This window comes from Stigmatopora nigra, unplaced genomic scaffold, assembly GCF_051989575.1.
Source record: "Stigmatopora nigra isolate UIUO_SnigA unplaced genomic scaffold, RoL_Snig_1.1 HiC_scaffold_41, whole genome shotgun sequence".
Lineage (NCBI taxonomy): Eukaryota > Metazoa > Chordata > Actinopteri > Syngnathiformes > Syngnathidae > Stigmatopora > Stigmatopora nigra.
In genome coordinates, this window is record NW_027551620.1 from 105,001 (window position 1) to 110,000 (window position 5,000).

The following is a 5,000-nucleotide window of genomic DNA, read 5'->3' on the forward strand; positions in this document are numbered from 1 at the left end:
CGCGGGAGGCCCCCGGCCTCACGACCGAGGTAACCCCATGGTGCCCGAGCCGCGCTCCTTACGCCATCGTCGCCAGCAACCCTCCCGGCCGAACCTGAGCCGGTCGCGGTGCACCGTGCGGGGGAAATGCGCCCGGCGGGCGACGCCTACTTGACCGGGGGCGATGGTCCGCCTCGACGGAAGGAGCGGACGAACCCGGGGGAACGCCCGAACCAAAACCGCCGGGAAGATCCACCGCGAGGACCGCCGGACTACGTCGTACACCTGGCCACCGCCGGGTTGAATCCCCCACACGGACTGCGTGGTCCCCATCCGTTTACCTCTCAGCGGTTTCACGCCCTGTTGAACTCTCTCTTCAAAGTTCTTTTCAACTTTCCCTTACGGTACTTGTTGACTATCGGTCTCGTGCCTGTATTTAGCCTTAGATGGAGTTTACCACCTGCTTTGGGCTGCATTCACAAACAACCCGACTCCGGAAAGGTACCATCTCGGGCGACCCGTGAACCGCTACCGGCCTCACACCGTCCACGGGATTGAGCCTCCATCAGAAGGACTCAGGCCCTTCGGGGCGCAAAGTGAGTGGTACCTTTCTTACGCCACATTTCCACTGCCTGCCAGGGGCAGCGGATTCAGCGCTGGGCTTTTCCCGCTTCGCTCGCCGCTACTAGGGGAATCCTAGTTAGTTTCTTTTCCTCCGCTTAGTAATATGCTTAAATTCAGCGGGTAGCCCCGTCTGATCTGAGGTCGGAACCATAAAAGCCGCGGTTCGATCGATTGAGATTCGGGGAGGAGATCCTTTTATTTCATTTTTTCGGTTATCGCCCTGCCGACGCGGGTGTCCGCGCACCACGCGCCGGCGCCTTCGGTCCGTGTTGTTTTTGCCTCGGATCCAGTCCATTTTGCGGAGGGACACTCACGGGTCGGTGGTTACTATCCAAATGACCGCCTCGTGACCGCGGACTGTGAGGTCTTTGTGGATCTCAACGACATGCCTCGCTCACATATGCATGTTCCCCGAAATCTCGCTCTCTCGACCACTTCTCTGTACGGGCATGGACGAGCCCCGTATCTGGCTTTACTTAGGGGGTCGGGGTGCGTGCTGGCATAACACTTTCCCCGATCTTGCATCCCCAGTCGCGGGCCACGCCGCGGAACGGTGCCGCCCCTCACCGCCGCGGTCGGGCCCGATTGAATGTCAGGCGACGCTCAGACAGACGTGGCCCCGGGAGGGACCCGGGGCCGCGAGTTGCGTTCAAAGTGTCGATGATCAATGTGTCCTGCAATTCACATTAATTCTCGCAGCTAGCTGCGTTCTTCATCGACGCACGAGCCGAGTGATCCACCGCTGAGAGTTGTCTACAGGTGCCTCCCGACATCTCCAGGCGGCCGCCCGGGTCAGCCCCCCGCTGCCCGGCCACCCATGTAGAGCAGTGATGCCCGGAGACACCTTTCAAGATCGCAACACCTGAGTTGGCAAAGCATCGGAAGGTCTATTGCTCCCAAGGCGGGCACGGTTTATCCACCCCTGATTTGGCTGAGTTAGGCGGTGGGGCCTAGGGTCGATCAAGAGCTCCCCCCATCCTAGGTTCATCCCGACTTGGGTAAAGTGGGGCCCAAGGGGTGAGCGTTGAGATGTCGCCGAAGGCCAGGTAATGGGACCGGTGATCCGGCGTAACTACTGTCCTCGGAGGAATGCGGTGACGTAGCACCGTGAGTCACCCGCGGCTCCTCAAGGAAGCGGCTCTGAGGCTTTTCCCACGGCTCCCGAACCCCAGAACACTCCGAGCGTAGCACAAGACCGGGCCGGGTGGCAACCCATATACCCCCGTTTTGTTGGCACGCGCCAGACGAGCAAAAGCGGAACCGGGTACCTTGTCCGTGGTGGTCGCCGTAATGGATCCGGGCTCGACCACCGTCCATCGAATCGATCTTCCCGAACCTTCATCGCATCAGAGACGGGCAACGTGCACCCCTTTACGTTGACTATAGCGGTTACAGTAAACTGTAACCATTCCGGCCTCGGCGGTGCGGGACCATTGTTTCTCGGGCCCCGACACGTCTATAAGTGCCATCTACATGAGCCTTCGAAAGTCCGGTCCGGGCGAGAGGGAGGGATTCGGCGCCCGACTACCCTAAGAGGCGGAACGCCGCTGCCGGAGACTAGCCCGGGGACGCACGCGCGGACTGCCATGCCCGTGCTCTTGCGCGTCAACCCAGAGAGAGAATCGACAGGGACGGATACCTCCGGGGCCGGCCCTAGGCCCAACCCCCTCTCGTTATGCCTCACGTCAATACGTGCGATCGCCCTGTACCTTGTCACGCGATCGATTCGGTTATTTGCCAACCTTCCTTCACTCCTTCCTTTCGTGGCAGGGAGACGTGCACAGTGCATCTACCGATAGCCGCAAGCAGCCCGGTGACACGACGAGAAAACTGTGGGAACGGCCGGCGGCACCTGCGTGCAACCGTAACAAACCGAGAAGAAGCACAGTTTCTCGTGACGGGGGTTTTTCGCAAAACAAAACAAAGAACTCCCGACACCTCCAGGCGATGACGTAACCCGTGAGTCACCCGCGGCTCCTCAAGGAAGCGGCTCTGAGGCTTTTCCCACGGGCCTGAACCACCCAGAGGCACCAAAGAGGTCGTAGAGATTGTGTACTCCATCCCCCTAGAATAGGCACTTATCTCACAAGCCCCGGCGATGCCAACCCGAACCAACAAGGAAAGTCAGGGCCCTTTTACGGCGCAACTTTTTGTGGCGCTCGATTTGTCAAGGCGGGGGTAAATCGAGTCTTTAAACCAGCGTACAACCACCAGAGGCCTTCATAGTGGCGTACAGGTACCGGGCACCTGACTCCCTTCTTATTACCGGAATAATCCCACACGGGAAGCTTTTTTGTCGCAGACTGTGGAGGGGTTCCCAACCTGGTCCCAACATGATCTGTTTTCATTTTCATTCACGCATCGGTTCTTTACGTGATTTCCAAGCATTTCATCTCGTAACACATGTCCACCATCATTAACACATGTCCGTTACCGTCACATCACATCTTGCCCTGTACTATCGGCTCTTTTCTGGCCCCTGTGGCTCCATATGTCCGGTGCTTCACCAAGTACCATGTCTCATTTTTGTTGTCCTCCAAGAATCGGCTTTGTCCCAAAGGCTATGGTATTTGGCATATCGTTATATTTCCTCCGGCAATGGCTCGGCTGGTGGTTAGGTTTCCATGTGTGCCCTCCGTCCACATGCGCCCTTTTTGGGAAAAAAAACCGGACTATGGCAGGTCTTTAGTTCAGGTTTGTATCCCACCCCGTGGCTTAGGGATTCTCGTCAACCATCGGTGTCATTTGGCAAAATTTTAGAACTCTCCATATTCGTCAGTATTGTCCTCATTTCCATCGATGAACTCATGGTCATTTCGTTTCCATTTTGTCCTCTTTTTGTCCTCCACATGAACTCGAATGGTGAAATCGTTGCCTTTTTCCCTTGAACTCTTTTTTCTCGCCCGAACCGACACGAGGGTTTTCATGCTTGGGTCGACGGTGCAGATCCCCACCGGGCGGATGCAGATAAGGTGACGATGGTCAGTCCTGACGCGGAGGGGCCTTGGACGAGTGGGGTCTACCACCCGCAGTACCTTAGCCTCCGGCCAATCACCGGTCGCACGCACCAGTCCTCACCGTTATCCAGCTTCGAACGCACTCTCTTCTCTCGGCGTCTCGCCGACCCAGCTATCCCAAACCGACGCGCGGTTGTGTGGAACGTGAACGAGACGACCGCTGAACAAACTCAGCCGGGCGGATGCAGAGACAGTGACGATGGTCAGTCCTGACGCGGAGGGGCCTTGGACGAGTGGGGTCTACCACCCGCAGTACCTTAGCCTCCGGCCAATCACCGGTCGCACGCACCGTGTCCTCACCGTTATCCGTGACCTCGAATGAGTCAGACGCATCGCTCTTGTTGTCACGGCTCTCCAATTGGCCAGAGCGAGACGAAACGCGCTCGCGGGGGACCGTCCGGTTGCAGTGACAGCACGATGGTCAGCCCTGACGCGGAGGGGCCTTGGACGAGTGGGGTCTACCACCCGCAGTACCTTAGCCTCCGGCCAATCGCCGATCGCACGCGCCAGAAACCTCTCCGTTGTTCAGTCCACGAGCTCGCACGAGCCATCCCTCCACACGACTATACCCTGCCGACAGAAGACACGGGCGAGACGACCGCCACATTACATACTAGGCCGAGGCGGATGCAGATAAAGTGACGATGGTCAGTCCTGACGCGGAGGGGCCTTGGACGAGTGGGGTCTACCACCCGCAGTACCTTAGCCTCCGGCCAATCACCGGTCGCACGCACTATGTCCTCACCGTTATCCCGGCTTTCGTTATGCTGCGCACGTTCAGTTCCACTGCCCCCGTTGTCTTTAGCGTGACGTGGTCATACGTGCCAAGCCGCACCCACGCGACCGAGGCGGATGCAGATAAAGTACGATGGTCAGTCCTGACGCGGAGGGGCCTTGGACGAGTGGGGTCTACCACCCGCAGTACCTTAGCCTCCGGCCAATCACCGGTCGCACGCACTATGTCCTCACCGTTATCCCGGCTTTGCAAGCACTATACCCTGGCCCGTCTTGTCGCACTGCTCTTTAAGAGAGCGAGACGACCGCACGGACCGTGACCGTCCGGTTGCAGTGACAGCGACGATGGTCAGCCCTGACGCGGAGGGGCCTTGGACGAGTGGGGTCCACCACCCGCAGTACCTTAGCCTCCGGCCAATCGCCGATCGCACGCGCCAGAAACCTCTCCGTTGTTCGGTACACGGCTCGAACAGCCGACCCTCACACTTTCACTATACCTCTTTGACCGAGAACGCCCACTCGCACGCACGAGCCCCGGAGCGGATGCAGTGACAGTGACGATGGTCAGCCCTGACGCGGAGGGGCCTTGGACGAGTGGGGTCCACCACCCGCAGTACCTTAGCCTCCGGTCAATCGCCGGTCGCA

General features: G+C 58.8%; 2 non-coding genes across 2 annotated transcripts in view; both read right to left on the bottom strand.

The window, feature by feature from the left end:
* LOC144192998 (28S ribosomal RNA) overlaps window positions 1-747 on the bottom strand; it is a 4,793-nt gene extending 4,046 nt beyond the window's left edge. Inside the window, exon 1 of the ribosomal RNA XR_013325542.1 lies at window positions 1-747. This exon is cut by the window's left edge and continues 4,046 nt beyond it. This is a non-coding gene — a ribosomal RNA (28S ribosomal RNA).
* Window positions 748-1,200: 453 nt separating this feature from the next.
* LOC144192997 (5.8S ribosomal RNA) lies at window positions 1,201-1,354 on the bottom strand. The gene has a single exon (XR_013325541.1). It is a non-coding gene; the product is annotated as a 5.8S ribosomal RNA (ribosomal RNA).
* Between the last annotated feature and the right edge of the window lie 3,646 nt (window positions 1,355-5,000).